Below are 10,339 nucleotides of genomic sequence, written 5' to 3' on the forward strand. Positions count from 1 at the left end.
GTAAAGGGCCAGAAATGGGGGTGGGTTTAGGTTTAGGTCGGGGGCGGGGGGGTCGATTCCAGTGAAGAGAGAAAGGTCACAGTGTAAGCTGATAGAGACAGGAGGCAGAGCTTGGGGCTGCTTCCAGGCCAGCTAGTCAGCTGACGCCCGCAGCTGTGTTTGGAACATCAATACAAGCCTTGTTCAAACCCCCCACCTCACCCCACCCAGCCCCTCCTCCACTCAGAAAATCTCTCTCCCTCGCTCCCCTGCTCTCTCAGCATACCCCCTCGCCCCTCCTCCGCCTCATCCTCTCCTCCCATCACACTGTTTCCCCTTTTTTTCAGCTCTGATTTATGAAAGTAGGGCATGTGCCCATAACTGCTGCATCAAGGCACATGGCTGAGCCTCCAGAGGCGCTGAGGCTCTGTTTACATCAGCCCAGACAACTGCACCGCATTGCACAATTGCCACAGGCGAGCTGTGTTATATAAAGCATGGGGCCACGTTGGCTTTGTTGCTTTTGTTTTTCTGCTCCGTCCCGTCTCCACCTGTAATTCATGAACTGCACAAATGTGAAAGGACAAAGTGTCCCTTTATCTGTAGAATGTCACATGGTGCAGCCTTTAGTTAAAACACTGAATGTGTCAGCCACGCAAATGGGTGTCCAGTTTCACACTTCCCACACAGATGTGATGGAAAAATCTAAGTATTATTCAAGCGAGCGTCCGTGGAGGAGTTCCAGGAAACTCAGTGGCAGCTCTGTTTAGCAGAACTGGCCATTTTCAGCTCCTCTGTGGGATTTTTGAAGCAGTTTGCGTCAGAGGTTTGTTGTTGAGTTGAGGACTAGAGCACGGTGATGTTTTTACTAAAAACGTACCACTGTTGTGATTCCAGCACCGAGCGCTGCTCCGACCATCGATGTTTGTTTGGAGATTACAATTACCGCTGAATGAAACACAGAGGAACTACAGTTTCCATGACAACAAATAAGACTGCTCAACCGTGGAAGGGTGTGCAAATGCAGATTTAGACCAGCAATATAACCGTGGCCACTAATAATAAGACAGTAAAAAAGTGCACACTCATGTTGTCAGCACCAGTGGGAAGCAGAGTTTGGGTTGGGTCACTGTGATTCATGAGCATGTCAGCGGAGAGGATGCATAAGAACATACTGTCATCCTTTCAGTCTAATCATCTGACACACAGATGGGATTGGAGGGCGGAACCCGTCTTTGAAATAATCCTCGCGGCGGCTGGAAAACACGACCAGCTGCTACTATCACAAACCATTAAGCATTCATGCAAGTTAATAGATTACAGGCCATGTTTCCACTGCACAGCCATGAAACCAAGTGACCTCAGACTAACGTTCCCCGTCTGTAAAATGTGCCGACGGAACCTGTGCTGACTCACCGACAGACTGTTCGCTGTAGTTCTGCACCTGAGCCTCCAGCACCGCAAGGACACGCAATCATTTACGGGCTTTAGACCCGGTGTAATTCATTAAGGTCGGGGGGCCACTGTGTGTAGTCATGTTAAAGTCAGAGTCAGCAAAGTCAGAGGACCGTAAACACAGTCATAAAGGCGTGACTCATTGTGCTGTAAAATATAATGAGGCAAAAATAAAGAATTTATGGGAGGATGAGGAATCACGTAGTCCCTTTGTATTTACACTGTATTCACATCAAACAAACACACCCAAAACCGTCTGACCTGAACCTCAGTCCTGTTAAAGCAATACATACAGAAAAATGGTACAGGCGTAGAAACAACCCCAGTGAAATGACCAACCAAGATCATACATTTAAGACTGAGAGGATGTGGTAAACGGACGCCTCAGTGGACTCTGGACAAACTGTGGCATCGTCCACCTTCAGGTTTATTTCATAGACTCTCTGCTATAAACCTCAAAGTAGCAGAAGCCTCTCAACAAAGCTATGCTAGTGTCGTTGTAGCACTCCAAGATCCTACGCAGCTGTTGAAGACAGTTGAATTTGTTAGCGTCATCGCTCATTAGCAAGGACTAGCTTGAATGTAAGTAGGATTTCTCTTCAGGTTTATTTGTTCAGTCCAAACACACAGAACACATTGGCCTTAAATTGAGTCTACAGTTATAACATTACAAATAATGGTAAAAATAATCCTCCTAAAAAAGGAGAACAGGGATGGCACTGAGCAAGCAACAGTGGGGAGAAAATAATCTCCCTTTTACAGGAAGAATTCTCAATGTTGCCGTCTGCCTCAGCAAAGGGAGAAAGGGGAAAATTAGGGAGACAGAAGGTGAGGAGGGGGAGGTAGAGGAGACACTGTTATACAGTAATATATGTATGTAAAAACTGTGCAGTTATCAGGCAGAACTGTCTTTGTTTATAATGCAGCATGCACCACCCCAATACAGCTGGCACGGCTTTCTTTATCAGTGTGTGTGTGTTTTTAAATGCCTGTGATGTACCAAACATTCAAATGTTATTTTTATTACTTTATTTTTCTCTCCTCCCCTCAGAGATGTTTTTCCCTCCTGATGCTTGCAGTCTTTGTTGCTTGGCGCTCGTCTTTTGAGACGCCCCCGCCCCCCCCCCCCCCCCCCCACAGTGCCCACGCTCCTCTCCTCCACTCTCATAACTCAACTGTTACCTGGCAACGCCGTCCCAGCTGGACCCTGCATCAGCCATGTTGCTATGGCAACAAAATGCACACACACACACAGATACGCAGACAGGGTAAACATGTAAGGGTTTTTTTAAAGGCAAAGACAACGTGCAACAATGAAATCCACTGAGTCGGAGAATCAACGGAGAAACGCCCTGATCAACCAGAGAGGCAGCAGCGGCCAATAAAAATCTCATGCACTTGCAGCATCAGCTCATCGCAGCGTTCAAACACACACATACATACATACATACATACATATATATATATATATATACACACACACAGATATATATATATATATACATATATATTTATATATATATATATATACATACATATATATGATATATATATATAAAGTAATAGAATTGAAATTATATACATGCTAGCTTGCTGGATTTTTCATTCTGTGATGTCATTTCTAATGGTGGAATAATATCTATCTGGCTGCATTAGTTTTTCCTTTAATATCCGAACCCTGCCTCGCACTGCAAGAACCACTCAGATCTCCGAGCATCTACTTCTGGGAAACAGCCACTTCTCCATACTCCTCGTAACAGTACATCTGTCGCCATAGCAACCTGATCCATCATCTGCAGGGGGATCAATTGATTCATTATTGAGTGAGGCACAGCCCCCTTTCTCTGCTTCCAGTTCACATCTACTAACACTGCCTCCGAGCATCCATTATTGAAGTCGAAGTCTGCCCACTCACTGAGCTGAAGAATAGGGAGCTGTCAAGTCTCCCTCCTAGAAATATAATTCAGGTTTCTACATCTCCCCCCTCCCCCCCGTATCTGCTGACCGGTGAGAAAGGAGAAAGCCTCACTGTGCAGACAGGTTGAATAACGTCATATCACAGTGTGTCCTCTTCTTCAACACAACTTAAATACAGATTTTAAGAATAAACACAGATCCACTGCAGAACTGAGCCTGAGGCCAATCCCACATTTGGTATGCATTTGTCAAAGAGGTGGAGAAATGACTATTGCAGTTTGTGAGGGCCTTTGTTGTGCAGCCAAGATGAATAAGCAACCGTTGAGTCCTTGTAAAAAAATATAAAATGGGGGAGGAGGGGCTGTAATGCAACACACGTTATCTGTTCCAAACAGCGTTTCCCAGAGCAGCAGCGAGGCGTTTATAGCTGCAGGAGAAGACATGCATGATGATATTCTCCTCTAATACCAGTCTGTCCTCCTCTCAGTGGCTGCACACCTAAGTGGAGCCTGGAGGCACTGCGATGGATGGAGCTCCGGTTTCTAGGAAGGAAAGATGTAGGAAGGAAAAAAAAGAAGACAAATTATATTGTTGGAAAATACGTGCTAAATGGATGATGTCAGCTGTGGCACTTTGACATTTTAATGTCATCTCTCAGGGAATTACATCATTAGTCCTCTTTCCTGGCCCGGCTCAATGCTGGGAAACCTCCTAATGGATGTCAACAAGCCTTTACCCCTCTGGAGGAGGGGAGCCGGGGGTGAGGGGGCTGGAGAGTGTGTGAGGATGCTGTTGGTGGTGTGCGCTTTCAGCAAGCTTTTCACTGAGCCACATGAGCGAGAGGCCTCACACTGCGTCATCTGGACTAATAGCCTACAGTGCATTTCTTGCTACAAGATTAACTCAGTCTGTGTTTCCACTCCTATCAGCCAAAGTGCAGTCATCTGCAGGCACACACTCTCCACCAGCCAACCTGATGCTGCTGACCCAGAATGACCCAGTATGTAACCAGCTCACGGTGGAGTTGTTTGTTAATTGTTATTTCATGCATTTATAATGAAGACAGCAGTCTGTCTTGGCAGCTCCTTCACCACCGTCGTGCGTCTCTGGATTTGAGAAGCTGTCATCGTCTCTGCTGCAGCGTCTTATAATCCATTCATTAATCATCTAAAAGTCCATTAAAGTCTCATCAAGGCCAGGAATGCAGGCTTGCTGGTTTAAACTATAATAATAGGTTATCCTAATCATTTACTGAGAGAAAAAAACCCCAGAGACCTAGATTAAAATATTACAAAAAAAGGGAATTAAAGTAATAAGCTGTTGATAGAAAAACTCAAAAATTTGTCTTTGAAACCAGTATACCCAATAAGAGGTAGGCAGCCCTTAGGAGGTACATGAGAGCATTGCAGGAGGGACGCAAAAAAATAAAATTGGGAGACAATCTTCAAGGACTGTTTCTATGAATGATCTTCTTGTACATTTATTCTTTTTATGTGAAACTAATACTTCCATATCATCCAGTAGGGGGCGCTGTGATTCCTCTGTGTGGCAGGGAGAACAGACTGATCCTTTAAACGTTATTATTTTCATTCAATAATCAGTGGTCATGAATTTTTAAACAACCTCTTTTTGAAGAATAACCGACTGAACTCAAAGAAGCCCTGGGAGACGAGACCGACGAGTGAGAGGAGATTTGACGCAAGTCTGTTGAACATGTGCAGCGATCGATAACTGTGACCGACTTGAAACAGCGGTGAAGTACATGAACAGTATGTGATGGAGAAAATAAAATTCTGGCAGCTAGTAAGAGTGAAAACAATCATGTAAAGTGATCAGACCCAAACTGCTGCCCTCAGCCCACGGAGGATTCTCTGACAAAGGTCAAAGAGCAGGAAGGAGTGATGCAGCTCCACCGCTTAGGTTCACTGAAGAATCAAATACTGACCAGTATTAGAAATGGAATGGGGTCAGAGGAAAAAAAAATACTGATAAAGAAGGGGGGTAAAAAGAGCTTCAGCTTTGGCGTGAGAATCCAGTGTTGTGTATTCTCCACATCGTCCTCTTGAGTGCTTTCATCTGAGAGTCAAACCCGACTCGCTGTCATGAGTCTGTAATCTCCCTTCCAGCTTCATTCAGAAAAGCAGATTTGATGTGACAAATCCTGGGCCCCCAGATGACAAATAAGTCAGGAATTCCCTTTGATAAGTACCACTCACTTTTATAGTGAGACTGGAAATGGGGGAAATGCGTCACTCTATTTTCATCAATCTGCCCTTGTGTCTGTGAAGACATTAAATTACAACAAGACCCGACACAGAAAGACCCCAGAAGGCTTGTTTTTCTGGAATTGTGAAATACCCAGAGATTCCTATTAAAAACAACAATGAAAATATAGTAAACAAAACTGAAAATATTTTTTTTGCATTGAGGCTATTGCTAATCTGCTTCTATATTAAAGCCTAAACTTTAATACAGAACATTTGTCACTTCTATTATCCTGTTTTTACCCAGAGTCTTTGTTCCTCACGGCAGGTCCACGGCTGCTGTAACGTTTTAAACGTTGACGTTCACATGCGTCCATATGGCGGCTGAAGGTACTTATGTAAACACTGAATCTAAGCTGGTTCTGCGTGCCCTGCCTGCCACACAATGATGTGCATGAATGAATAACATTAAATGAGTCATGCAGATACGAAGCGGCCTCATATGTTCGCCACAGATTTAAATTTAGCTCCGCGTAGGGAATCGATGAGACGTGCAGCTCAAAGCCAACAGCTTCAAAGAGCATGGTTACACAAGATGTAAGGAGTCAATCCCGCTTTATAGTTTTCTGGGCTGAGTGAGTGGGTTGGAGCTGCTGAGCTGCTCAAGGTGATACTGCAAAGAGTTCTGTGAACCTCCCTTCACAATGAAAGAGTGGAAAAGTTGCACCAAGGTTGTGTTGTGTGCTCAGGAAAAGAGACTGTTTTTGGTATCACTTTTCATATAGTTCCTTTTTTTTACCTAGAAAACATCAGGTGAAGGAGGAGGAAGTTGGACCGACTGAACGGAGAAACCAAGACAAGTAGTTAAACAAAGATCTAACGTGTAAAACAACAAATCAGGGTTTTGTGTTTGGCCAGTTTCCTGCAGAAGAAGATTCCGATTGGTTCAATGAATAGCACTCTGCAAGAAAACGTCACGTTTTCTCAAAAAGGTGAGAGTTGTTTTTGTTGTCAGCTATCTTACTGACAGCAAAAATGTTATCCAAGAAAAAACTGGAGTTTAACAACAGCACTTAGATTTAGATTTACTCTCTTTCCATGATTTAAATAAAAAATAAGGAATGATTCTCATTCACATATTCAGATGTGTATAATTATATTTTACCAGCTCTACAATGTACAATCAATATTTCCAAAAACACCGTTGAACACGTTGGCTAATGGCCGCTGCACTACAGGAGCTATTTCATTAGCTCAACAGGAAACTGTTCACGCTCATTCAGCCTCATGAACTGCTTTACAATTAACAATGCAACGTGTGCAGCGCCGCCCCCTGTTGTAGATAACATCAACACAGTCACTGTGCTGCTTCAAAGCTGAATTTCATACAAAACATTCTAAGGTCTGTTTTCTCATTAAGAACAGATAACACAATTACAGTCAGTGTTATTTCCCCGCTGTGGCACGACTGAAGAGAAGCATTTTAATATAATCTGCATTACTAGTCTCCCTCAATAGCACCTCGCCCCCTACTTTGGGAAACACTGGGCTATCATAATAAGCACAGAAAGGTGTGTATATCTGAGTGTGTCGTCCATGTCTGGTGGACACAGATGTTGATGAATCCTTTAACCTCTCCGTCAGACTCACTGACTGCTCCACAGTCCTGATGTGAAGCTACAGCTAGCTTGGTTGTAGCTTCACTGGTGTAAATGGGGTCAGAACTCTAGCAGCGCTGAGGTTTCTGGGTTTGTGTTGAGATGAGAGGAGACAGAAACTGACATGGAAACAGATTTGGAAATAGCACACTCACACTCCCCTCTCCTCCCCTCCCCCTCAGCTTAGAATAATCAGGGCAGAGGGAATCAACAGCACTGTACAACAGCCTGACCCCCGCTCTTACACACTGACACATACATTGCACACATACACACACACACACACACACACACACACACACACAGGCTGTATCCTCTCCACCACCAATTCCCTCACCCCCGCCCCCACCTGCCTGCTCTTTTCTCACTCTGCAGGACGAAAATACAGTGCCGCTCTGGGCTGCGTCAATGGGAAACTCTGTGAGGCCCCGTCCCTCCCATTAATCCCCCCTGACATGCCTCCCGAGGGCAGGGATTTGCTACAAGTCAATACAGGAGAGCTACAGTATGCAAAACAAGCCTGTCTGACGCTCTCATGACTTTCAAAGCCACTGCATTGCACTGTGCGTGAGACGGGAAGGAGCTCAGAGCAAACCGGGGGGGGGTCTGCACACAGACTGTTTAGTTAACCCTCACGTTGCTCCGATGTTCACTTCCCCTTTTCTACTTCCTTTTTGCTAACCCTCAGTAAAGTGGAGAAATAATGCTGGTCACACATGTGATCTAACAGTGAATGATGAACAGAAGTCGAGCTGAATATTTTCTCGCCCATTCATCTCGCCTTTCACAATTCCCTTTGTCCCATTCCAGACAGGCTTGAAACCTACCCAAAATATGAAAGCCACCCAACAGGAATTCACTGCTCATGTGATGCGTTCGCTTCCCTCAGGCGGGGGAGCGCTATTGAATTTCAGCCTAATCAGTGATCTAGTGATGAGCAGATAGGTGGAGGCTGGTCGGGGGCGGGAGAGCAGCCTGACATTAGAGAAGCAGTACGAGTGGTTGGGTGCCCTGGGGGGAGGGAGTAGGTGAAGGGGCCGCTTACAGACAGGGAATGTAAACAACAGAGGTGTGTAACCTAGCAACAGGCTAAGCTACACAGCGACACATGGGGAGGAAAAAGGAAGAAAGCCGCATGGAGCGCGAGTAGGGTGTGCAAGTTCAATTAGCATGAGCGGAGCAGCAGAGAAATGGAAAAACAGATGACAGCGAGGCGCTCGCCCCGCAGAGGAAGAGAAATCCAGCAGGATGTGTAGCCTGCTTTAGATTCACGTGATCACCCCCCCCCCCCACTCCCCCTCTTTTTCCATCCATCCCTCAGACCCTTTGAGATGGAAAAATGGGTCATCTGTGTGGAAGTTAATACTCCGAGCACGTACAGTGCTGTTTTATTTTTAGGACGTGCTTTGGAAAATTTCCTTTTTCTTTCATGACACAGAGACGGCACCGGGCAATTAATATAGTGTGTTACTGCGGTGCACACAAGTGGCAGTGCAGATGAGAGCAGCCGGTCTCTGTTATAGCTGCTGGCACGGCCTGGACATGTCTCATATTTCTTGCCCAGTCTGCCCTCTCCATGACAACGTACAGTAGGCGGCAGACTCTGGCACTGCAGAAATGACATCAGCAGCACCAGATAATGGGACTGTGAGTGTTAGCAGGAGAACGGGAGGAAAAAACATTTTCATCACCACAGCGCTGCAGCTGGTTGTCAGGTTTTTTTGCCAACAAAAACCCCTATAATATCTAAACATTTATTACATGTCAGGATTTCTGGTGTCTTCCCTGTGCTCTTTGTTAGATGTGAGAAAGCCTTTTATTCACACACAGAGCCACTAGCTAGAAACCAACACAACAGTAAAATAACTGCATTCAAGGGTAAGTGGAGATGGAAATTTATTATATATATTTATATGCTCCATTTACAAGTCACTTGGTCATAATGTGACCCCATCAGAGAATTCCCCTTTTTCTCTGCGGGACGTCTTTCTCTCCGGGTCAACACTTCAAGCCATATTTATCAATAAGAGAAGACTTTAGTATTTGCTTGCTAACATCAAAACACTCTAGTTTGTATCTCAGTCTCTGCTAAAGCACTGGGTCACAGTGAGCGACCAGCATGATGAAGTTCAATAACCCAACATGGCTGGTGGTTTGTTTGCTAATAGCAAAGTATCTAGAGCTTTCCTTTAGGGAAGGAGAGGCTTGAAGGTTGAAGTTCACCTGACGCTGAGCTCTGTTGCATCACACAGTAAATATTTAAGCTTGTCTGAGTTGTACTTAAACAGGGCATTAGCTCTAGAATGTGTGTTTTTACCCTTATGTTTGAACAGACTTTAGAACCTCAGGTACATTTTTAACAATGCCGGCACAGGATTCAGATGTTTCTGACGGATCAGTGTGCTGCGTGGAAGCAGAAACCTTCCTCTGAGCTTTAAAACACCACGTCGATGAGACGAGCAGGGGAGAGGGACGAGAGTGAGCTACGTGGAGCTGCTATAGCAACCACATACAACAGTTATTTCTGGAAACATTTAACGACCAAACACAGCTGCTTATACATAAGCAGACATCTCCACCAGTCAACAATTTGTGCATCTGAGACTACAGGGGAGAACAGCACCAAACTGAGACTGGACCTTTGGCCACTGATATGAACAGGTGAAACATGAGAGCATTTATTGCTGTGTATTTGATTCAGATACTAAACACACGTCTAATAGAAGGCACAGGTATAATAATGACATCCAGTCCATATAAGATCTATGCACATCACAGACTGTTGATTCTGTACATTCCCACTTTTTATTTCAATGCTTTGTGCCTTCAACAACGCGTTATTTCAGGTGTTCTGAATGAACAGGGTGAGTCCATCAGCGGCAGAACATTTAAAACAGGATTACACTGTGTTCAAAAAGAAACACCTCCAATGCACATGGTCCTTGTGCTGCAGGCACCACCATTGTTATTGCTGTCAACTCAAACTGTTATCCTCTATACTCCATTCAGTACTTCTTGCGTGAAAAGTCGCCGAAGCTTGCAATGAAGCAACAGTGCCCCCTACTGCCCGAAACTCGTAGTGTCCGTTATTCTTCTCCAAAGTTTCTGCTTTGTCAGATCTAAAGA

The sequence above is a fragment of the Cynoglossus semilaevis genome, chromosome 12 (assembly GCF_000523025.1).
Source record: "Cynoglossus semilaevis isolate Cse_v1.0 chromosome 12, Cse_v1.0, whole genome shotgun sequence".
NCBI classification, from domain to species: Eukaryota; Metazoa; Chordata; class Actinopteri; order Pleuronectiformes; family Cynoglossidae; genus Cynoglossus; species Cynoglossus semilaevis.